This window comes from Gymnoscopelus microlampas (genome assembly GCF_963454915.1).
Source record: "Gymnoscopelus microlampas genome assembly, chromosome: 18".
NCBI lineage: Eukaryota > Metazoa > Chordata > Actinopteri > Myctophiformes > Myctophidae > Gymnoscopelus > Gymnoscopelus microlampas.
In genome coordinates this window covers 17,369,620-17,396,854 of record NC_139955.1, presented here as the reverse complement: position 1 = coordinate 17,396,854, position 27,235 = coordinate 17,369,620, and the positions used below count along the sequence as shown (strand labels likewise).

General features: G+C 37.6%; 1 protein-coding gene across 1 annotated transcript in view; it reads left to right on the top strand.

The window, feature by feature from the left end:
- tmem126a (transmembrane protein 126A) overlaps positions 1-27,235 on the top strand; it is a 274,616-nt gene that overhangs the window by 228,441 nt on the left and 18,940 nt on the right.

Below are 27,235 nucleotides of genomic sequence, written 5' to 3'. Positions count from 1 at the left end.
AAAAAAAAAGTCACTACCAATCAACTTTAAACGTACTCCTAACAGGTTTTTGGGGGAACAATTTTTTTTTCGTTTCGGTAGTGACACCTCAATATTTTGAGTTTGGGTTTGAACCCCTAACCTCTGGTTTGAGAAGCAACATATCTCTAGCTCAGGGGTGGGCAACTCTGATAATGGAGAGGGCCACTATATTTCCACACTCACTATGCCATTCTATGTCACACAAAAGGTTGCGACGCGTTTTGAGCTTGTAGATCGTCTATTTTAGCTATTTTTTTTTTTGGAATCCTGATATTTTTTTTTTAATTTTGAATTGGGATCCTGAAAAGTAACATTCGTATTTAATTTGAAATGCATTTAGTTATACTTATATTCACCTTATGAATTTAATTACAAATACATTGTACATAAAAAGACAATAGAATTGTAATACTAGTCATCAAGCTACTAATATAGACTGAAGTAATTAAAGCGGGTCATGTTTGCATGTTTGGAATTGTAACAGCTGAAATCAATAATATATCAGTATTCTGATATTAACCTGCGGCCCGCTTTAAGTGAGGGTGGGGGCCGCGTGTGGCCCCCGGGCCGCCAGTTGCCCATGTATGCTCTAACTGCACCACTGGGGTTTCTTAGTTGTCTAATGTCTTGTATGCTCTTCAGCAGTGGTGGGAGAAGTAAGGCCCAGCATCCCTATTCTGGCGGCAAACATTTGTCAAGATTTACAATGTGTCGACGTGTTGCAGATTGACAATTCTTTGTGAAAAGATTTGGTGTAGATGGTAACAAGGCAAGCGGGAAAGTAAAGTTGCAACTTTACTAAGAATAGAGGGTTTAAGTGGTGAAGTTAATGTAGAAATACACTGTGCATCTAAATACTAAAAGGATAAGTATTTCCTTCTCATCTGAATGTTTCATGTCTCTTTGGCTCAAGAGATGTGTCACTGTTTATGAACCAAAGAGTTTAAGGTTCAAAGCTCCTAAAGAACATTTTCATTGTCCATCTCAATTCTGAAAAGGTGGTTTAAGTATTATGTTCTCAGTTGCATGGTTCATGCCACCATGGCTCAAGAGAAAACGCTGGGGTTTATAAACCGAAGGTTTAAGGTTCGAAACTCCTGGAGCACATTTTCACTGTCCATCTAACTTGTAAAAGGTGGTTTAAGTATTACGTTCTCTTTTGTATTATTTATACCTGTGTGGCTCAAGAGATAAACACAGGGTCTGAAAGCAGAAGGTTTGGGGTTCAAAGCTCCTGAAGAACATTTTCACTGGCCATCTAAATTCTAAAAGGCGGGTGAAGGATGACGTTCCCAATTGTAACTTCCATGCCAGCGTGGCTCAAGAGATAAACACAGGGTCTGAAAGCACAAGGTTTGGGGTTCAAGGCTCCTGAAGAACATTTTCACTGTCCATCTAAATTCTAAAAGGCGGGTTAAGGATGACGTTCCCAATTGTACTTTCCATGCCAGCGTGGCTCAAGAGTTAAACACAGGGTCTGAAAGTCGAAGGTTTGGGGTTCAAGGCTCCTGAAGAACATTTTCACTGTCCATCTAAATTCTAAAAGGCGGTTTAAGGATGACGTGGCGGGTTAGGGATGACGTTCCCAATGGTACTTTCCATGCCAGCGTGGCTCAAAAGATAAATCAAAGGTTCACAAACTAAAGGTTCGAGGTTCAAAGCTCACTCAAAACAACTACTAAATAAAAACTAAAAGGGTAATACAACAAAAAAACAATGGAGCTGTGGTCAATACAAACTGGTGATGAAAAAAAACAATAAAAAAATGTCTCAAACAAATTCATGTGAAAAAAAACACTATGCCATTCTATGTCACAAAAAAGGTTGCGACGCGTTTTGAGCTTGTAGATTGTCTATTTTAGCTATTTTTTTTATTGGAATCCTGATTTTTTTTTCTAATTTTGAATTGGGATCCTGAAAAGTAACATTCGTATTTAATTTGAAATGCATTTAGTTATACTTATATTCACCTTATGAATTTAATTACAAATACATTGTACATAAAAAGACAATAGAATTGTAATACTAGTCATCAAGCTACTAATATAGACTGAAGTAATTAAAGCGGGTCATATTTGCATGTTTGGAATTGTAACAGCTGAAATCAATAATATATCAGTATTCTGATATTAACCTGCGGCCCGCTTTAAGTGAGGGTGGGGGCCGCGTGTGGCCCCCGGGCCGCCAGTTGCCCATGTATGCTCTAACTGCACCACTGGGGTTTCTTAGTTGTCTAATGTCTTGTATGCTCTTCAGCAGTGGTGGGAGAAGTAAGGCCCAGCATCCCTATTCTGGCGGCAAACATTTGTCAAGATTTACAATGTGTCGACGTGTTGCAGATTGACAATTCTTTGTGAAAAGATTTGGTGTAGATGGTAACAAGGCAAGCGGGAAAGTAAAGTTGCAACTTTACTAAGAATAGAGGGTTTAAGTGGTGAAGTTAATGTAGAAATACACTGTGCATCTAAATACTAAAAGGATAAGTATTTCCTTCTCATCTGAATGTTTCATGTCTCTTTGGCTCAAAAGATGTGTCACTGTTTATGAACCAAAGAGTTTAAGGTTCAAAGCTCCTAAAGAACATTTTCATTGTCCATCTCAATTCTGAAAAGGTGGTTTAAGTATTATGTTCTCAGTTGCATGGTTCATGCCACCATGGCTCAAGAGAAAACTCTGGGGTTTATAAACCGAAGGTTTAAGGTTCGAAACTCCTGGAGCACATTTTCACTGTCCATCTAACTTGTAAAAGGTGGTTTAAGTATTACGTTCTCTTTTGTATTATTTATACCTGTGTGGCTCAAGAGATAAACACAGGGTCTGAAAGCAGAAGGTTTGGGGTTCAAAGCTCCTGAAGAACATTTTCACTGGCCATCTAAATTCTAAAAGGCGGGTGAAGGATGACGTTCCCAATTGTAACTTCCATGCCAGCGTGGCTCAAGAGATAAACACAGGGTCTGAAAGCACAAGGTTTGGGGTTCAAGGCTCCTGAAGAACATTTTCACTGTCCATCTAAATTCTAAAAGGCGGGTTAAGGATGACGTTCCCAATTGTGCTTTCCATGCCAGCGTGGCTCAAGAGTTAAACACAGGGTCTGAAAGTCGAAGGTTTGGGGTTCAAGGCTCCTGAAGAACATTTTCACTGTCCATCTAAATTCTAAAAGGCGGGTTAAGGATGACGTGGCGGGTTAAGGATGACGTTCCCAATTGTACTTTCCATGCCAGCGTGGCTCAAAAGATAAATCAAAGGTTCACAAACTAAAGGTTCGAGGTTCAAAGCTCACTCAAAACAACTACTAAATAAAAACTAAAAGGGTAATACAACAAAAAAACAATGGAGCTGTGGTCAATACAAACTGGTGATGAAAAAAAACAATAAAAAAATGTCTCAAACAAATTCATGTGAAAAAAAACAGTGGCCATAAAATCACAAAAAATACTAAAATAAAAATATTTAATTAATATGTACATTTATTAAGCTCCTCCCCCTGGAGGTGGGCTCCCTCCATGCTCCTCCCTCTCCTACCGGAGCTAAAAGAGGGCGTGAGGAGGGAGGCGGGCTTCATCCATGGTTCTCGCCTTAAAAAGACCGAAAATTGAGATCTTCCCTGACCAAGATTCAAACCCACAACCATCTGCTTGTGAAGCCTATGCTTTACTCTTGCACCACCAGGCCTTTCACATTAATTAGGATTTTGAGGTTATATTTAAAGTTAAAGCGAGAGGTGACAGGTCAAAAGATGAAAATTCACAGCAAACACCTCTACCCCTGACAGAATGACTGGATCTACTAGATACACCCTCTGATGATCAGGGAAAGGGTTCATTATGACACGACTGAGATTTAGGTTGTTTAAAACCATCTGTTAGAAAACGTTTACTCTGGCTGAGTCTGAACCCAGATTTACACTTTCATTGAAAGGAAACAGAGAGGTTTCGTAATGTCATAAAAATTCATACCCTTTTTGTCATTTATAAATTCCTTAGTTTCAGATGATCAAAACTATAGCAGTTTTGGTGTTAAATCAAGTAGGCTACATTGTTCTCACTTTGGACTGGACATTAAAAAATATGTCTTAAGTTTTCAACTATAGTTCCTCAAACAGTGCTGTATTATGACCACAGATCCTCTATGATTAACTGAATTAAGTTTAAGAAAATACCACTTAGCACTCATGGCATGCAGCATATCAATCAAAACAATGATCAATTACAGGCAGAGCTCCATACTTCGTTTTGAGGTATTCTAGTGACTCAGGGATAACAAATTACATAAATTCAACCACTTAAATGTAATGTATTTATTGCAACAACCAACCAAGAGTGTTGCAAACGGCTGAGTTTGTAACAAAATGAGGAAACTCACACAAACAAAGAACATTTAAATTATTTTATTAAAACCAACTTAACCCCATATGGGTAACCGGTGAGCCTCAGGGCTCAATACTAGTGTATTTTCTGTTTTGTGTTATTATGAGGAAAGTTTTGACTGAAAATAGCCGATCGACAAGCTCACAACGTGTCGCAGTGAGCTTGTCGATCGGCTATTTTCTGCTAAAGCTATAACCACAATACGGATACTGGGGTGGTTAACAGTGCTTAAAGGGAAGACCACTTTGGTAGAGGTTTGGGTTGTGTAGTTACCTTGCCATGATGCATCTCCAAAGGTGGGCAAGAAATCTAAAATAATTGCTACATTGATAATAAAAAAATATGCTCCTCATTGAATTACATTGTAGGCTGAAAATGCTCTCAAAATCACTCTTTTAGCACAAACGAACCCAGTACCGTTTGTTTTTTAAATAAAAATGCTAACATCCTGTTGATTTTGCTATTTTCATTAAAAAGAACTCTGACTGGATCCGCGGATCTGGATCTTCAAATAGTAAAATCAACAGGAAGTTGACATTTTTATTAAAAATTATGGGTTTGGTGATGTTCTATATTGACTGAATCAGCTTTGTTTGTGTTCGTTTACGTGCTAAAAGAGTGACTTTGAGAGCCGTTTCACCGTACAATGTCAAATGAGGAGCATATTTTGAATGATCAATTTCTATTCAATTATTATACAGCAATTATTTTAGATTTCTTGTTCACCTTTGGAGTTACATCATGACAAGGTAACTACACAACCCAAACCTCTACCACAGTGATCTTGTTCTTTAACAAGCAAAATCCAAAAGGCTGGAGTGCTCCCAGTGAGCTTCACGGTGAGAGAGAGAACAAGAATGAAGTCCAGCCACCTCTTTTATAGAGGACAATCCAGGTGGGCCAGATCTCCACTGATGACACACTCCGCCCTCCAATCATTCTGACACACATGACACATGGTTAGTAACCATGACAACCACACCAGTCACCCTGACATACAAATAGATAGCTGTGCTGTGAACAATTTAGGCTGACAAGAACAAAGTATTTTTTTAACGACAGGACTGTATGGCATTTTGTTTATACTAAAGTATTGGTCACTACAAAGTGTAAGACCCATCTTTAATAATAACCATTCATTACTTAAAAGTTAATATCTCTGTATGATGGCATGCAGTGACCACACCTCCAAACCGGGGGGTCTGGGGGTCCTCCCCCAGGTGAATTTTGGGAGTTTGTCAGTTTTATACCAAATCCAGTAGAAAACCAGAAGAAATGACGATCGAGTGTCATGACATGGTCAAAAACCAGGAGACTCATGCGGGATCCAGGAGTGTTGGCAGCCCTGGAAAAGGGATGCTAGGGTTCAAGGTTCAAGGTTAATGTAAAAAAAATAAAATCATAGCACACAAAGTTTTGGCGGACCCCCTGTAGTAACTCTGAGGACCCCCTAGGAGTCCCGGACCCCCTGTTGAAGACCCCTGGTGTAGGTATATTTTGCTTGTTACGGGGCCAGAGCTCAGCTCTGGACCTGTTTTATTATTCGCTTTATTCTGTCACTTCTGCCACTTTTCGCAGTTCTGGCTGAACCGCGCTGTCGCTTTTTACGAAACTCGGCCATATGGTAGATGGTCATGAAAAACGATCAAGAAATAATTCTCACAATCTTTCGTCCAAAGGTGGCGCTATAGCACTCAATTGAAAATGCCAACTTTGACCAGGTACAACTCATGCCCTGTTTGACCTACAGCCATGAAACTTGGATACACATGCGTCTCCTCATGCTGAACAACTTTCACCCTCTGACTTTTGACCTCTGACCTTTAGATCTCCCACCATTTTGAATTATATGAAAAACAGTCATTGGCTCCTAACTTCTGCATTTTTTCACTTATGGAAAATCCGTTGGAAATTTTTGTAGGCAGAGGTCCAAAGTTCAAGTATTAAACGTTTTGTGCAGATTGCCGTGCATATGCTTTTTACGAAACTCGGCCATATGGTAAATGCTCATGAAAAACTACCAAGAAATAATTCTCACACTCATTCGTCAAAGGGTGGCGCTATAGCACTCAATTGAAAGTGCCAACTTTGAACAGGTACAACTCATGCCCTGTTTGACCTACAACCATGAAACTTCGATACACACATGCGTCTCTTCATGCCTGACAACTTTTGTGGTCTGACTTTTGACCTCTGACCTTTAGATCGCCCACCATTTTGAATTATATGTAAAACAGTCATTGGCTCCTAACTTCTGCATTTTTTCACTTATGGAAAATCCGTTGGAAATTTTTGTAGGCAGTGGTCCAAAGTTAAGTGTTAAACGTTTCGTGCAGATTGCTCAAAAATCCCAGGAGGAGATAGATTTGAACTATTACAGTTTTATGAAAATTATTCATCTGTGCCTAAAACATACATGCAGACTCACATTTCTTTGAAACTTTGCAGAAATGTACAGGGTCATTCCAAATATCACTGAAACCAATCTCACTCCAATTGGCCAAAAGGGGGCGCTATAGCAATTTTTTGAAAAGGCAGACTTTAAACAGGCATAAGTCATGCCTCGTTTGGCCGAAAGTCGTGAAACTTGCTTACACATGTGCCTTGACTCATGAGGAACACACGTATCGATTTGACCATTAAGCTCCGCCCTTAGATTGTCCGCAATTTTGAGCAGTTTGAAAAACACTTAAACCCAGGATTGTTCAGCTATTTGCGTGAAACTGTGTCATCTGTGTGATCTCCTTTTTCACAGTTACTTGTCTGTTGGGCCAATGGCGTCTCCCTTAAATGAATGCCTGATCTTAGTGTTAGTGAAACAGGGGCTTGGTTCATTAAAGAAGGCAAGAGTTTATGATCTTCAACAGACAATATCAGCCTGGACAAAGCTATAGCACTATAGGTAGTGTTGCAGCCTATTAGTGTGAAGGTTGAGAGTTCGAATCCTGTTAATGGCAGTAGGTTGAGATGTCCAATCAAACCATTATGTTTCCATCTCTCTCTCTCATCAATCTATTGTTTCCATGTCACTCTCTCTCTCTTCAATCTATTCCGTTTCCATGTCTCTCTCTCTCTCTCTCTCTATTCACTGGCCCCGTATTATCGCTGCTTGCAGCTATATTTGCACTTCCTTTTCACATGTCATCACAACACATCTTTTCAAAATATCCATTCCTATGCAAGGCCCAGTAGCAAACAAAAAAGCACACAACCTCGCAAGCTATTCCGCCCTACGTACACACAACACTCACTCACACGATCAGGTGGCAATAAGGTGAGTCTGCAATGAGCCAATATTCACAAGGCCTCTTTGCAAACAACAGAATCCCATGATCCACCTCCCTTAAAGGAGCATACATCCCATCTTAATGCCCACTGTGCTACAGCGACACTAACACAAAGACAGACACACGTAGGCACCAGCGAACGCAAAGCCCCGCGCAACGGCTGGGCTCCCGGGGGCGTAGTCCCCCGAGACTCTAGTAAATGGATAAAGTGGTTAAAATGTTTATGATGCTACCTTAACTACTCTAGCTGGGAACCCCCTGAAATCCCCCCAAGGACCTCTGGGGGTCCCCGGACCCCACTTTGAGACAGGCTAAGAGCTTGTAGCTGTGTTAGCATTTGGAACCGTATCCATCACACTGTAAGAGCTGGTGTGTGGACTTCACGTCTGATAAACCATTACAATACCAGTGGTCCTCAAACTTTTACGTTTCATCAACGTCATCAACAATTATAATGATAATGAAGGATCCCAACCCTACACAATGAACATAAAGAATAAAACAAACCATGTAAGGGTAAATACAACATTATGAACATAAAGATAAAATAAACCACATAAGGGGAAATACAACACTATGAACAAAGAATTAAACAAACCATGTAAGGGTAAATACAACACAATGAACATAAAGAATAAAACATAAAACCATAAAGGGTAAATACAACACTATGAACATAAATAAAACAGACAATATAAAATGGTAAATACAACACTATGAGTAGGGCACTGCAGGGAATTGAACCCCATCCCGGTAATAGTAGGGTCATTTTTGGCACTTCCGTGACCGCGGAGAGCAAAGGTCCGTTTCTCAATGGATTTGTCATCTAGGAGGGATTTGTCATCTAGGAGGGTTATTAAACAAATATGGCCGGGGTGTGTTTTTAAAAGGGGCGGGGAAACTTTGTGAGAGACCAAAATCCAAAATGGCTGCCATGAAAATGAACTTTTTAATGGTTTGACCTACAATGATGCACAATACATGGTTCCAGACCTTATTTTGGTCAAGGAATACATATTTGGTGTTTACATAATGATTTGACCTATTGTTGACCTTCAAATACAAGATGGCTGCCAATTATGAGCTCCAAAAGGCTTTTTTTCAAAATCGTCACAGAGCCTTCTTATTAGGCTCTAATGAAAGTCATGATGAGTTGAATAATATACAGTATAAGTACACAGAAGTAATCTCTGAGGTCAATAGAGTCAATGTTTGTGTGTAAACAACAGTTACTGATTTGCGGTTTCCCATTAAATAGGGTCTCAGTAGCCTACTGAGAATATGTTCATCCCATTTTCATGATGAACCAAAATTAGATTAGCACTATAGCCTAACATAACATAGTATTCTGTATGCAAAGCTAGCTAGCTAGCTAGCTAGCTAGATATATATAGCTATAGCTATAGCTATATATATATATATATATATATATATATATATATATATATATATATATATATATATATATATATATATATATATATATACATATATATATATATATACACACTTTTACCTGCCTTGTCTAACCAGTCTTGTGATTGTGTCAGTGTTTCCACCTGTGTCCTCTTAGCCCCCCAGCCTATCCCAGTGTTGATTGTCTGTTGAGTTCACCTGTGTCCTGTTAATCGCTGTCTATTTAAGCCCTGTGTTTGCACTGAGTTCTTGTTGGTCTGTAGACCTTTGTCATGTGAGGTAGTTAGTCCTTGTTCTTTGTGCTCAAGAATCTTGTACAGTAGATTTTGGATAAGAATCTCTCTCCAGAGCAGGATGCACTGCCGCACGTCCCGTCTGTAATGCTTGGTCTACCAACCCCTCCACTACTACCCCTGCTGTAACCAGCGTGTCTGCCATTCCAGAGCCCTTGAATCGCTTGTAGATGGCATATATGTAGGACATCAGCTGGTGGAAATGTACGAGGATTGGGAGGATGTCCTTGAACATTTCTGGATTCTCCGCCTTGAGCTGAGCGAGCCAACAAGTAAGGAGAATGGAATATTCTTCTGCCACATGGCCTCCACACCATGATGTCATTCACCACTGACTTGCTTGGAGGTTCATGTTGTGTGATATTAAGGCTTGCTCTTATTGGGTGGTGGATGACAGCAGGACTGGGCACCACTGTATCCTGGAACTCGCTGCTCTTTAGGTGGTGGTCTTGTACCATGATTGTCTACACGAGACAGTGCATGTATCACAGAGCGAGCACGCTGCAGAGCTCTGCTATCAACCTGGGCGTAAATGTCCATGGCATGACAAGGAATAAAGATCTGGTAGACACTCTGCACAAGAGCGGTGTCTGCATCAGCTATGCAGATACACTGCTCCTCTATGACCATTGGGCTCTGATGGATGTGGAGGCATAAGCAACCTACCCACATGAGATCGCAGACAGCAAGCCAGCTATCGTGATCATCGACAATGACGACTTCAAGATCGACACTATGACAGGTGACTCTACAGGAGTCCATCGAACAAATGTCATGTACAGTATGTGCAGCTATAGAGCTATGAAAAGAAACCAGGCGAAGAGACTGGTGAAACACTCACCAAGAAGAAGGACATCTCTGCACAGCTAAAGCAGAAGTGTGCAGAACTGACTAAGTTTTGCCAGTACAGATGCCCCACTAGTAGCAAGAGTAGATGGGTCAGTTCCGCAGCGTGCTCGCTCTGATACAAGCACTGTCTCGTGTAGACAATCATGGTACAAGCCTTATTACCACACAACATACAATGAACCTCCAAGCAAGTCAGTGGTGAATGACATCATGGTGTGGAGGCCATGTGGCAGAAGAATATTCCATTCTCCTTTCTTGTTGGCTCACTCAGCTGAAGGCGGAGAATCCAGAAATGTTCAAGGACATCCTCCCAATCCTCGTACATTTCCACCAGCTGATGTCCTACACATATGCCATCTACAAGCGATTCAAGGGCTCTGGAATCGCAGACACTCTGGTTACAGCAGGGGTAGTAGTGGAGGGGTTGGTAGACCAAGCGTTACAGACGGGACGTGCGGCAGTGCATCCTGCTCTGGAGAGAGATTCTTATCCAAAATCTACTGTACAAGATTCTTGAGCACAAAGAACAAGGACTAACTACCTCACATGACAAAGGTCTACAGACCAACAAGAACTCAGTGCAAACACAGGGCTTAAATAGACAGCGATTAACAGGACACAGGTGAACTCAACAGACAATCAACACTGGGATAGGCTGGGGGGCTAAGAGGACACAGGTGGAAACACTGACACAATCACAAGACTGGTTAGACAAGGCAGGTAAAAGTAAGCAGGCAGACAGGAAACACTGGGAGCAATACTACAAAATAAGGGTGACAAATGAGTTGACCTTTAAATTCACCTTAAGCAACTAACCTTTCTAGCTTTGCATACAGAATACTATGTATGCAAAGCTATATGGCTATAGTGCTAATTTAATTTTGGTTCATCATGAAAATGTGATGGGATGAACATATTCTCAGTAGGCTACTGAGACCCTATTTAATGGGAAACCGCAAATCAGTAACTGTTGTTTACACACAAACATTGACTCTATTGACCTCAGAGATTACTTCTGTGTACTTATACTGTATATTATTCAACTCATCATGAGCAGAACTTTCATTAGAGCCTAATAAGAAGGCTCTGTGACGATTTTGAAAAAAAGCCTTTTGGAGCTCATAATTGGCAGCCATCTTGTATTTGAAGGTCAACAATAGGTCAAATCATTATGTAAACACCAAATATGTATTCCTTGACCAAAATAAGGTCTGGAACCATGTATTGTGCATCATTGTAGGTCAAACCATTAAAAAGTTCATTTTCATGGCAGCCATTTTGGATTTTGGTCTCTCACAAAGTTTCCCCGCCCCTTTTAAAAACACACCCCGGCCAAATTTGTTTAATAACCCTCCTAGATGACAAATCCATTGAGAAACGGACCTTTGCTCTCCGCGGTCACGGAAGTGCCAAAAATGACCCTACTAAAACCAGGAGAACCACACCAGAGCCTTTGTTTTTATGTTGTTATTTACAAATCATGGTAACATTCACTCATTTACATTTCAACAGTAAAGTCACTTCACAATTTACAATGTAGATATTCATCTATACTCTTTGTCCAGAGTGACTCACAATAAACAAGGTAAACACATACATAGAATACCATCACATTCAAATACAGTAAATGGAAGTTAAAACAAAACATACATTACAACTGAAATATTTTTTGTGCAAATATTACATAATTTCCAATGATATTATCCATATCCAAGACTAATGCTATTATGTAATTTTGACAAGCCTATGAAGTCATGACGACCAAGAAGAAAACAGGAAAACAATAACCCAAAATACATGTCAATAATTAACATTACAATAAAAAAGGAGAAAAACTAAAACAAAATACAGATAAGATACAATAAACTAACAGATATTCAAATTAATATTTGCACAAAAAAACCTCTTGCTGACCTCCCTCATCTATCCCGTCACAGTTCATCCATTTACCAATTTAGTTTATCCACTTAACAAGGTTGCCATGTTAAAGGACAAGTCCGGACTAGAATAACAGACTTTTGTCCTACTTTTATTGATCCCAAATGACTGGCCATGGAAAATTCATGAACAGGCCATAAATAGGTAGCCATGTTTTCACTCCACACAAACTTTAAGGAAAACTCCTTAGACAGAGATTAAGAAAATATATTTGCATTTTATTTGTTCATGCTCATAAAGCGCTCCAAGAGCTAAGTGAAAAGTGCAGCAGCAAACTTTTGGGTCAAAGGACCATCGTCAGTGCCTCGCCTACTGACCGCCGTGAATAATGAAGCTTTAACCGCAAATGACAACACATAAATCCACATCACATACAGCGCCTATGGTCATATGTGATGTGGACTGACGTGATGAAGACTTACCTGCAAATGACTTATAAGTGACGTGAAATGATAAGACGAGACGCAAATCAAATTACGCAAAATGATACGAGACATAAATCCACATCACATACTATACTACACTACACTACACCAGACATACACTATGGTCATTATGTGATGTGGACTGACGTAATGAAGCTTTAACCGCAAATGATTAGATCTGATGATATAGCACTGACGATGGTCCTATGACCTAAATGTTTGCTGCTGCACTTTTCACTTTGATCCCTTGGAGCACTTTATGATCATGAAACGAATAAAATAAAAATAGCTTTTCTTTGTCTCCGTCTAAGGAGTTTGTGGAAGGAGTCTTTTTTTCTGCCAGTTTTGCTTTGTTTTTGAGACCGGCTACAGTCAGTAAATATTCCTCTTTTTCCTTTTAGTTTGCTACAATAAAAAAAAAAGAAAGAAATGTACAGAAATAAAACGTTATTTTTCAAAGGAATCTCATATATTTAAGGAAACATGGAACAAAATGGACCCTTGTCCACTGTTTCCCAAGTTATGGGTCGGGACTCAATAATGGGTCGTGGACACATTTTCTTGGGTCATGAGTAAATAACGCCCCCCCCCCCAACCTGTTAATTAAGTATTCAATCAAAGCTTCCAGCAGGTTATTGGCCTGTGGATTACGGTTCATTGAACATTGTAATGTATTAAATACATTTGAAATGACATTGGTTTGTTCTGAATGGATTAGATATGACATATTGGAATATTGTTGATGTCCAAAAAACATTATAAAAAGTGAAAATAGCCGATCTACAAGATCAATGTCACAAAATAAAGAAAAACATTGAAAATGTAATTTAAGAAAATGCTAAATAAGAAATTCCATGAAGAAAATAAAATAATGAAAATCTACAAGAGTGAAGATCTACAAGCTCAAACTAATTTCATAAAGTAAATTCAAAAAAGAAAAGCAATTCCATAAAGTAGGGGAATCATTTGTTTAACATACAACTTACATTTAGTTGAAATTTAAACCAGTGGTTCTCCTCCTAAATATTTGGCAAAAACATTAAGATTTAATATAAAAAAGTTATAATAAATAAATAATTTATACTAAGTTAGTACCAATGGATTGTTTGGTCTTTAAAGCATGCTCTGGAAAGGCCCACCCATCTGTCCACTTAACACGGCTGCCATGTTAAGTGGTCAGATCCAGAATAAGGTTGAGAACCACTGATTTACACATTTCAAAGATCTACAACTACAGCAGAAATGAACATTTAATTAAAGATCTACAACTACGGCAGATGAAAACCTAACCCTATGGATTAAGTACATGAGCAACATCTAATTAAGTTTCACAATTAAGATTGACATTTTTAGAGGAACTTCATTTTATTTAACACTTTTTTAAAGCTCTGTGGACATTGTTTTAATAAAAACCTGATAATGCTTTTAATCGGGTAAACGACATATAGATCATATTTGTTATCAAAAAACAAAAATGTCCACAAAACTTACAAGTGTGAAATAAAATCTTGACTCCTCCAACCAATTTTATATTTTTGAAAATTGTAATAATGTAATCATTTACAGACCATAAATGGGTAGCCATGTTAACATCTTTATAAAAAATAAAAAACGGTTGAAGAAAAGACTCACTCCACAAAAACCTTATGGAAAACTCCTTAGACAAAGACTAAGTAAATATATTAGTGTTTTAATTTTTCATGCTCATAAAGAGCTCCAAGTGCTAAAAGTGAAAAGTGCAGCAGCAAACGTTTGGGTCAAAGGACCACCGTCAGTGCATCGCCTACTGACCGCTGTGAATAATGAAGCTTTACCCGCAAATGACAACACATAAATCCACATCACATACAGCGCCTATGGTCATATGTGATGTGGACTGACATGAAGACTTACAGTACCTGCAAATGAATTATAAGTGGCGTGAAATGATATGACGAGACATAAATCCACATCACATACTACACTACACTACACCAGACATACACTATGGTCATTATGTGATGTGGACTGACGTAATGAAGCTTTAACCGCAAATTAGATCTGATGATATAGCACTGACGATGGTCCTATGACCTAAATGTGTGTTGCTGCACTTTTCACTTTGAGCACTTGGATCACTTTATGATCATGAAACAAATAAAACAAAAATAGATTTTCTTAATCTCCGTCTATAAATCTTCCTCTTTTTCCTTTTAGTTTCCTACATTTTTTTTTAAATAAAACATTTACAGAAATAAAAAGTTCTCATATTTCAAAAGAACCTCATACATTTAAGGCAACAAATGGACCCTGGTCCACTGTTTCCCAAGTTATGGGTCGGGACTCAATAATGGGTCGTGGACACATTTTCTTGGGTCATGAGTAAATGACCCCCCCCCCCCCCTCCCCCAAACCTGTTAATAAAGTATTCAATCAAAGCTTCCAGCAGGTGATTGGCCTGTGGATTATGGTTCATTGAACATTGTAATGTATTAAATACATTTGAAAATGACATTGGTTTGTTCTGAATAGAGCAGATATGACATATTGGAATATTGTTGATGTCCAAAAAACATTATACAATGTGAAAATAGCCGATCTACAAGATCAATGTCACAAAAATAAAGAAAAACATTCAAAATAATGTAATTTAGGAAAATGCTAAATAAGAAATTCCATAAAGAAAAGAAAATAATGAAAATCTACAAGAGTGAAGATCTACAAGCTCAAACTAATTTAATAAAGTAAATTAAAAAAGAAGCAATTCCATAAAGTAGGGGAATCATTTGTTTAACATACTACTTACATTTAGTTGAAATTTAAACCAGTGGTTCTCCTCCTAAATATTTGGCAAAAACATTAAGATTTAATATAAAAAAGTTATAATAAATAAATAATTTATACTAAGTTAGTACCAATGGATTGTTTGGTCTTTAAAGCATGCTCTGGAAAGGCCCACCCATCTGTCCACTTAACACGGCTGCCATGTTAAGTGGTCAGATCCAGAATAAGGTTGAGAACCACTGATTTACACATTTCAAAGATCTACAACTACAGCAGAAATGAACATTTAATTAAAGATCTACAACTACGGCAGATGAAAACCTAACCCTATGGATTAAGTACATGAGCAACATCTAATTAAGTTTCACAATTAAGATTGACATTTTTAGAGGAACTTCATTTTATTTAACACTTTTTTAAAGCTCTGTGGACATTGTTTTAATAAAAACCTGATAATGCTTTTAATCGGGTAAACGACATATAGATCATATTTGTTATCAAAAAACAAAAATGTCCACAAAACTTACAAGTGTGAAATAAAATCTTGACTCCTCCAACCAATTTTATATTTTTGAAAATTGTAATAATGTAATCATTTACAGACCATAAATGGGTAGCCATGTTAACATCTTTATAAAAAATAAAAAACGGTTGAAGAAAAGACTCACTCCACAAAAACCTTATGGAAAACTCCTTAGACAAAGACTAAGTAAATATATTAGTGTTTTAATTTTTCATGCTCATAAAGAGCTCCAAGTGCTAAAAGTGAAAAGTGCAGCAGCAAACGTTTGGGTCAAAGGACCACCGTCAGTGCATCGCCTACTGACCGCTGTGAATAATGAAGCTTTACCCGCAAATGACAACACATAAATCCACATCACATACAGCGCCTATGGTCATATGTGATGTGGACTGACATGATGAAGACTTACCTGCAAATGACTTATAAGTGACGTGAAATGATATGACGAGACATAAATCCACATCACATACTACACTACACTACACCAGACATACACTATGGTCATTATGTGATGTGGACTGACGTAATGAAGCTTTAACCGCAAATTAGATCTGATGATATAGCACTGACGATGGTCCTATGACCTAAATGTGTGTTGCTGCACTTTTCACTTTGAGCACTTGGATCACTTTATGATCATGAAACAAATAAAACAAAAATAGATTTTCTTAATCTCCGTCTATAAATCTTCCTCTTTTTCCTTTTAGTTTCCTACATTTTTTTTTAAATAAAACATTTACAGAAATAAAAAGTTCTCATATTTCAAAAGAACCTCATACATTTAAGGCAACAAATGGACCCTGGTCCACTGTTTCCCAAGTTATGGGTCGGGACTCAATAATGGGTCGTGGACACATTTTCTTGGGTCATGAGTAAATAACCCCCCCCCCCCCTCCCCCAAACCTGTTAATAAAGTATTCAATCAAAGCTTCCAGCAGGTGATTGGCCTGTGGATTATGGTTCATTGAACATTGTAATGTATTAAATACATTTGAAAATGACATTGGTTTGTTCTGAATAGAGCAGATATGACATATTGGAATATTGTTGATGTCCAAAAAACATTATACAATGTGAAAATAGCCGATCTACAAGATCAATGTCACAAAAATAAAGAAAAACATTCAAAATAATGTAATTTAGGAAAATGCTAAATAAGAAATTCCATAAAGAAAAGAAAATAATGAAAATCTACAAGAGTGAAGATCTACAAGCTCAAACTAATTTAATAAAGTAAATTAAAAAAGAAGCAATTCCATAAAGTAGGGGAATCATTTGTTTAACATACTACTTACATTTAGTTGAAATTTAAACCAGTGGTTCTCCTCCTAAATATTTGGCAAAAACATTAAGATTTAATATAAAAAAGTTATACTAAGTTAGTACCAATGGATTGATTGGTCTTTAAAGCATGATCTGAAAAGGCCCACCCATCTGTCCACTTAACACGGCTGCCATGTTAAGTGGTCAGATCCAGAATAAGGTTGAGAACCACTGATTTACACATTTCAAAGATCTACAACTACAGCAGATGAAAACATAACCCTATGGATTAACACTCTGTACATGAACATTTAATTAAAGATCTACAACTACGGCAGATGAAAACCTAACCCTATGGATTAAGTACATGAGCAACATGTAATTAAGTTTCACAATTAAGATTGACATTTTTAGAGGAACTTTATTTTATTTAACACTTTTTTAAAGCTCTGTGGACATCGTTTTACTTTGTTTTAATAAAAACCTGATAATGCTTTTAATCGGGTAAATGACATATAGATCATATTTGTTATCAAAAAACAAAAATGTCCACAAAACTTACAAGTGTGAAATAAAATCTTGACTCCTCAAACCAATTTTATATTTTTAAAATTTGTAATAATGTAATCATTTACAGACCATAAATGGGTAGCTATGTTAAGATCTTTAAAAAAAAAAAAAAACGATTGAAGAAAAGACTCACTCCACAAAAACCTTATGAAAAACTCCTTAGACAGAGACTAAGTAAATATATTAGTGTTTTATTTTTTTATGCTCATAAAGAGCTCTAAGTGCTAAAAGTGAAAAGTGCAGCAGCAAACGTTTGGGTCAAAGGACCATTATCAGTGCATCGCCTACTGACCGCTGTGAATAATGAAGCTTTACCCGCAAATGACAACACATAAATCCACATCACATACAGCGCCTATGGTCATATGTGATGTGGACTGACGTGATGAAGACTTACCTGCAAATGACTTATAAGTGACGTGAAATGATAAGACGAGACGCAAATCAAATTACGCAAAATGATACGACATAAATCCACATCACATACTACACTACAATACACCAGACATACACTATGGTCATTATGTGATGTGGACTGACGTAATGAAGCTTAACCGCAAATGATTAGATCTGATGATATAGCACTGACGATGGTCCTATGACCTAAATGTGTGTTGCTGCACTTTTCACTTTGAGCACTTGGATCACTTTATGATCATGAAACAAATAAAACAAAAATAGATTTTCTTAATCTCTGTCTATCAATCTTTCTCTTTTTCCTTTTAGTTTCCTACATTTTTTTAAAATAAAACACTTACAGAAATAAAATGTTCTCATATTTCAAAAGAACCTCATACATTTAAGGCAACAAATGGACCCTGGTCCGCTGTTTCCCAAGTTATGGGTCGGGACTCAATGGTGGGTCGTGGACACATTTTCTTGGGTCATGAGTAAATACCCCCCCCAAACCTGTTAATAAAGTATTCAATCAAATCAAAGATCTACAACATCAAAACATAACCCTATCGATTAACGCTCTGTACATGAGCAAAATGTAGTTCACAATTAAGATTGTTTTTAAAGGAAAAACTATTTTATTCAACACTTTTTAAAGCTCTGTGGATTTTTTTGTTTTACTTTTTTTTTTAAATGACAACCTGATAATGCATTTAATCATCAGGTAAACAATACATCATATTTTTATCAAAAAAACAAAGCAAAAATATCCACAGAACTTACAAGTGTGAAATACAATCTTGACTCTTCCAAACAAAAACATTTAGAAATTTGTAATAATTTAATCATTACAGACCATAAATGTGAAGCCATGTTAACATCTTTATACAAAAGGAAAACCGGTTGAAGAAAAGACTCACTCCACAAAAACCTTAAGAAAAACACCTTAGACCGTCCGAGACTAAAAAAATATATTAGTGTTTTATTTGTTCATGCTCATAAAGAGCTCCAAGTGCTAAAAGTGAAAAGTGCAGCAGCAAACGTTTGGGTCAAAGGACCATCGTCAGTGCCTCGCCTATTGACCGGCATGAATAATGAAGCTTTACCCACAAATGACAACACAGAAATCCACATCACATACTACACTACACTACGGTCATTATGTGATGTGGACTGACGTGATGAAGCTTTAATTGCACTGACGATGGTCCTACGACCTAAATGTGTGTTGCTGCACTTTTCACTTTGAGCACTTGGAGCACTTGATGAACATAGACAAAAAAATAAAAATATATATGTTCTTAGTCTCTGTCTAAGGAGTTTTCCTTAAGGTTTTTATGGAGTGAGTCTTTATTTCTGCCAGTTTTCATTTGTTTTTTAGATCAGTCAGTAAATATTCCTCTTTCCTTTTAGTATCCTACATTTGTTTTACATGAATAAAATAACATATTTAGAGTAGTAAAACGTTCTTATGTTTCAAAAGAACCCGATACATTTAAAAACAAAAATCAAAGAAATTCCATTTAAAATATTAAAATAAGAGTAATGAAAATAGCAGATCTACAAGCCGAGCTTGCAGCAGATCTGCTATTCTCACTAGGTCCCAGGGAGACATCACATTTCTCTTTTGGGTCTCGAGCTAAAACGTTATGAAAATCTTTACACTGAAATGTTTACATTCCAGTGTGTTTTTGCCATTGCTTGTTTATTGATAATTTCAGATCCAGATTCAAACAGTGACTATTTTTTCTGGGGTCAAATAGTAAAATTAAAATGAATTAAAAGCACATATAAGAAGCAAGCAAAATAGAACATGTGCTATTTCGTGAAAACAACAAATCTAAGCAATAAATTAGAAACAAAACAAAAAAAAGGTTGTGAAAATAGATTTACATGCTCGTTGTGAGCTTGCAAATCTATTATCTTCACTAGTTTGGGTCCTGAGCTAAAAGGTTTGGGAACCTCTGCAGTGGCACAATGCCTGGTAGCTGTTAAATATAGAGCTTACAAATTTTGAATGACATCAGTTATGACTGTAATGTTTAGAATGCAATCACACAGTTATGACTAAGGTTTATTTTATTTTCCAGGAGTAATACAGTCTACAGTGACTGAACTGCCTCTTACACAGTGTCACAGTGGCTGCTAGCTGATGCCTATGAGTTCAATTCAAAGTTTACAATTTAAATGGTGAATTTATCTATAGTACCTTTAACCAAAGCACTTTGTAATGTGCATTACATTCACCAACATACTTAGCAGGGGGAGAGATAGAGAGATGAGGGATAGAGATAGAGAGATGAGGGATAAAGAGACAGAGAGAGGGATAGATAGAGAGACTCGTATAATTTACATCATTTGTGAACGATTGACATAAATCATACGAGGCGCATATGACGCAATGGCAGCAGCATTCTTTGTTTCATGTTCTCTGCATCAGTCTCAGTCCAGCATCAGTCCATTTTCTTCATTATTCTCCTGCCAAATGACGAGCATTGTACGCAAACAACGTGAAACGAAGTCCACATCACATACTGGTCATATGGTTGCATGTATCGTTTATATTATATTATTATTATTATTATTATTATTATTATTATGTGATGTGGATTGACGTGATGAAGCTTTACTCGCAAATGACGGCACAAATAACGAGTAACTATACGTGATGCAAATGCCGACATCCGTCAAACACCTTCACATCACATACTGGTCATATGCGATGTGGATTGGCGTGATTAAGCTTTACCGCAAATGACGCAACGCAAAATCAATTGTGCCAATATTTGTCAGCAACAGCATGAATGACATTAGTACACAACACTATGAATGACATTAGTACACAATATACAACACTATGAATGACATTAATACACAACATACAACACAAGCAACAGGAATAACCAAAGTCATTAACCCTTTAAGACCTGAAGCCGATTCTACATGTCTCCTAAATCCCAACAGTTTTCTGAAAAACATAAGTTTCTATATCAGTGGTTCTCAAACTTTTTCATGTCAAGGACCCCCAAAATGATATGTATTTGGCCGCGGACACCCATCAAAATATTTTGTTCCAGGGACCCCCCCCCCCCCCGCAGAAGCAAAGATTTGAGTTAAAAAATATTTGCTTTAAATATATATATTCAAAGATTTGCACACATTTTCACAAATTTTCAAAAACAACAGATCTACAAGCTCATAGCGCGGCACTCGGTGCTGCGCTATGAGCTTGCATATCTGCTATTTTTGAATAGCCAAAGTGTAAAATAAAGCTTTTTAGCTCAAATCTAAAAATGACACTGTTCCAGGTCTTAATGGGTTAAATGCATATATGAATGATGGCCCTACATCTCTCCCTGTTCTGACCTACTGTAAACAACGGCGTGTACCTCGCCTAAAAGAAGAAATTGCCGACCGATGTGAATGACGAGCTATCCGCAAATGTCGTGAAATAATCACAAAATCACATAAATCCACATCACATATAACCCTAACCCTACGACCAGTAATGTGATGTTATTATTATTATTATTATTATTATGTGATGTGGATTGACGTGATGAAGCTTTACTCGCAAATAGCCTGAAACGGTACAACGGCAATAAAATTACGCGAAACGACACACGACGTAAAGGACGACATGCATCACATATCTCCACATATGTTCATATGTGACGTGGACTAACGTGATGATGTTTTACCCGCATATGTTGTGAAATGACACAACACAAGACATACATCACATCAATGCACATCACATACGGCCCCCGTGTACGGTCATATGTGATGTGGGCTGACGTGATGAAGACTTACCTGCATATGACGGAAGCGACGTGAAATCAAAAGTAATTTTTACCCGCATGTGTTGTGAAATGACAACACATACATCACATCAATCCACATCACATACTACACTACACTACACTACACCATGGACTTATGTGATGTGGGCTGACGTGATGAAGACTTACCTGCACGGATATGACGTGAAATCCTGAGACGCGACGCAAATCAAATCAAAACGCAAATGACGCGAAATGCTACAAGACATAAATCACACAAACGCTGGCCGTGACCCAATAAAAAAAACTGGTCCAGTCCCTTACATATTCTTCACGAATGACGGGCATTGAACGCAAACGACGCAAACCGCTGGCCCGCCACCCCTTAAATGACGCAACGCAAGCGGCGCTGATAGTGCAAATTTTACAGTTAAAGCTAAAAAAATGTTTAGTTGATACTATGACAGGGCAAAAAAAAAGCTATATTTTTTACTTTATCAAAAATAGATAAAGCACAAATAGGTTTAACTATGTGAGTCTGCTATGTGACCAAGAGCCACATATACTATATTATACAACCTAGTATACATATACTGTACCCTGTCACTATATTATACAGCTTAGCGTAGGCCTACATATACTGTACCCTGTCATTACATAAACAGCCTGGATACGTATACTGTCAGTACTACAAATAGAACCAAATGGACCAGAGTCCATTTGGTTCCATTTGTAAAAAAAACTCAAAGACACACTAGAAGGAAAAAAAGTTATAACTTTATTCAAGCAGATAATGAAGAGAAAAGAGGGGAAGTTAAAGTATGGAGGTCAGGCAGAAACCTTGTATGTCCAAAATTGTTACTTTTTAAAATAGACACAAAATAACCTGTGTGCCAATGGATCCAATGTAATTATCATGATCTTTGCGTTGTGAGCTTGTAGATCGTCTGTTTGTACTGCTTTAGTGTGTGACACCGTCACACGGTATGACCAAGTAAAGAAATGTATTTACGACAAAAAAAAAAAAAAAAAAAAAAAATTATATATATATATATATATATATATATATATATATATATATATATATATATATATATATATATATATATATATATATATATATATATATATATATATATATATATATATATATATATATATATATATATATATATATATATATATATATGAGGTTTCTGCCCGACAACCAATGATAGACCGTGTCACTACGATGACTTACCTTGAACAGCAGCCACGACTCAAACAGCAAATGAAATAAAAAAAAACACTAAGAAAGAAGCAAATGACACAACGCACATCATTTGCCTTCTCTTTTAGTTTGCACAGACCTACAGCATAGATGACTGTTAACACAGTGTTAATGGGGCTACATGCTACCATAATGATACCAGACATAAATCACATAGCTCCACATCACATACATTTGTACACACAAACCACTAGTGAAGAACTAGTGCAATAGACAGGCAAGAAGAAAGAAATGTGTTTGTGAAAAGAAAGATAGACAAAAATAAAAAATCGATCAAATAACTCAGACACAAAAGTAAATAATAACAAATAATTTTGTTATTGCTTTATTAAAGCAAAGAATAGAGAAAAAGAGGAGAAGTTACGACCACATATGGTCGTATGTGATGTGGACCGATGTGATCAAAGCGTTGGGCGCAAATGACGTGAAACAATAAATAAAATCACATAAATCCACATCACAGAAAGGCACATGGTCCTATGTGATGTGGACCGACGTGATGAAGCTTTACCCACAAATGACGCGATGCAAATGACATGAAACGATAGACGACGCAAATGACCACATACATGGTATGGTAGCATGTAGCATGTAGCCCCCTTAACAAGCAGCAGCTGCAATCAAAAGGTTCCTACCTTCCTGCCATCTTCACTTACGGACGTCTTCTTCTTGTCATCTTCGTGTTCTGTAAAGACACAAAAAAGAAAACAAAAACGTTGAGTTGAGCAGGCCTTACAGGGTGACATTTTGGAAGCCAAGATGGTCTGTAGAGCCATAAGCTGGTCACTGACAGGGCTGTGTCACCATTATGGCATTTTACTTGAGTAATTGTCACAAATAATTGCGATTAAGGATTTAAATTGTATTGTACATGAACATTGAACATGTCTGAAAATAAATCAACACTTTTGTAACTAGAAGAGTGGGCACCCGGGAAAAGTGGGCACTTCAATGTGTAATTGGCCGTTCCTATTCCTCAAAGTAAGTAATTAAGTAACTTAAAGGAGTAGTTCACCCACAAAATGACTTATTTTCTATCAATTGCACACGCAATGAAGCCTTGAATTCATGGATTTGTTTTTGTCGCATTCCTATGCCAATAATTAGATTCCCGTCTCCTACCGGCTAATGTATCCGGTAGGAGACACAAAGTAAATTATTTGTGTCTCCTACCGGAAATACACCCGGTCATCAAATGATTGGCTTAGTAATGAGACAAAAACTAAATCATGAATTCAAGGCTTCATGGGGTGTGCAATTTATAGAAAATAAGTGATTTTTTGGGTGAACTACTCCTTTAAGTACATGATTTAAAGATGCTTGACTGGCCTACAGCCACTGTGGGCATAAAACAATACGTTTTAGGTCTGATAATGATGCCCCTAAATGTTCACATCATGTATACTTTACATTACTTAAAAGGGATAGTTCACCCAAAAACATACTTTTTTTCTATCGATTAGTCACCCCATGGAGCCTTGAATTATGGACCGGTAGGCACAAAGGAGACTCTTTGTGTCTCCATCAAATTATTGGTTTAGGAATGAGACAAAAACAAAAACATATCCATGAATTCAAGTCTCCATGGGGTGACTAATCCATAGGAATAACGTGTTTTACTATCCCTTTAAGACAGGGGTCTTCAACGTTTTCAGGCCAAGGACCCCCTAGCTGAGAGAGAGATGAAGCAGGGACCCCCTCTATATTGTATGAAATTATGTTTGAGATAAACTTTTGCTGCTCTTTTTTCCCCCTCTACACCTATAACTCTTTGCTAAAAAAATAGCCGATCTACAAGCTCACAACGCCTCGCAGCGCGAGGCGTTGTGAGCTTGTAGATCGGCTATTTTTGGCTTAAGTTCTCCTCAGCAAAGGGATGCTAGGGTTCAAGTGGTTAATGTAAAAAAGATTTGGCGGACCCCCTGTAGTAACTCTGGGTCCCGGTCCCCCTGTTGAAGACCCCTGCTTTTTTGCAAATTCTTCATTTGCTTTACATTTTGGGAGAAACATTGCCAATTTAGCAAAGAGGCGCCGTCTATTCCTGTATCAAACACCATGTTCAAGTAAAGTCTACAATGCTTATCATTTCATCAAGTTTCAGAAACAACTAAAGACATTGGCTCTCAAATGTTTTCAAATCAAGGATCCCCACATGAATAATCATTTGGCCAAGGATTGGGCCTCTTCCTTACTTCCTTCACATTACCACGTTACCAATGATACAAATGAAGGCTCTGTTCTATTTAGTGTAGCACAGTGGTTCTCAAAGGACACCCATAACTCTGAGAGTGTACAAAAGGAACCAAATGGACTGTAATTTGTTTCCATCTGTACACTCAAAGAGTTACACCCGTAAGGGTCCGTTTGGAACAGAGCCTTCATTAGCATCATCGTAACACCTGTGAAGGGGAGTGAGGAAGAGGCCCGATTTATTTCCAATATGGCCGCCGATTCCAAAACTCCAGTTTGTGCCTCCTACCTCCAGCATGGTTGTGTGTTACAGTGAAATTGGTGACCTTCAGAAAACATGCGACCATCTCGTGGACTTCACAAAAACATCACCATGTCCAAATGTTAATAACAACCGTTTGTTTATGAACAGAGCAACTCTGTTTATAAACTAACAGCAGTGATTTACTTTGGATGTTTGACATGTGATGGACACGATGGACACATCTTTTGTCAGGTCACCAATTTCTCCATAACACTGGAGGAGGCAGAATGTTGAGGGTTGGGATTCGGCTTGAAAATAAAACCACAGACGACTTGGTTCAGCTCTCAGCCGCTAGACCAGTGGCTCTCAAAGTGATGTCTGATATCAGCCATCAGTTACCATGAGTATAAAAACCCTAGGGTTTATACTAGACCGGTCACAATTATTACGCAATAGCCTAATTGCAATTATTTGAATTTGCAATTATGTTTTGCATAATCGTCATAATCATTACCATGTTAAAAATGTTCATATATTTTCAAACATTTTGTGGAAATAGCAGATCTACAAGCTCAAAACGTGTTGCGATGCGACACGTTTTGAGCTTGTAGATTGGCTATTTCCACTCTGCTAATCCCACTATGAATGAATTTGTTGTAATTAAATGTATATTATGTGTCATATCTACCTTGTGCAACTTTTGTTTACGAAGCCCTAAAAGCCAAAAATAAATTACATTTGTATTCATAATGTTCCCATGCTCAACGTCAAACACAATTAAATCTTTGATCACAATCAATCATGTGACAATGAATCGTCAACTTCCATTTTGTAATGGTGACACAGCCCTGGTTTATAATGGCCAGCAGTGGTGGAAGAAAATACTGATTTGTTTTTACTTAAGTAAAAGTATCACTACTGCTGCAATGTAGAAATATACTGTTACAAGTTAAAGTCCAGAATTCAAAATTCACTTGAGTAAAAGTACAAAGGTACAGGTATCAAAATGTACTTGAAGTACCAAAAATAAAAAGTACTCATTATGTAGAATATCCCGTTTCACAAGTTTTCAAAATATATTAAAATCTTTTAAAAATAGCCGATCTACAAGCTCACAATGCGTCGCATCGCATTGTGAGCTTGTAGATCGGCTAATTTCAAATGGCCAAAATGTATATAGGGCTGAAGTGGTTAATCAATTTTTTTCTTAATTATAGTCAAAATCTACAAAGTAACTAAAATAAAGTTTTCAAATAAATGTAGTGAAGTAAAAAGTACAATATTTGGATCCGAGATGTAGTGGAGTAAAAGTAAAAGTATTGAAATTTGGAAATACTCAAGGAAAGTACAAATCCCTTGAAGTTGCACTTAATACAGTACTCAAGTAAATGCACCTAGTTACTTTCCACCACTGCTGGCCAGGTGTGATCCAGGTACGTACCGTGTGGGGCCTCCCGCCGCTCGGTTGAAGATAGCCGGTATTAATAGAGCCGCGTAGGTTGTATGGCACCACGTCCCGAGCACCGTACGCCTTGTATCTCAAACGGAGAACGTTCGTTGGCACCGTTATACGTTTCAGCTCTCAGGGCCTCGTTGCTGCGTCGACTCCATCGAGGTTCCATCTTCAAGCCCCTTGTC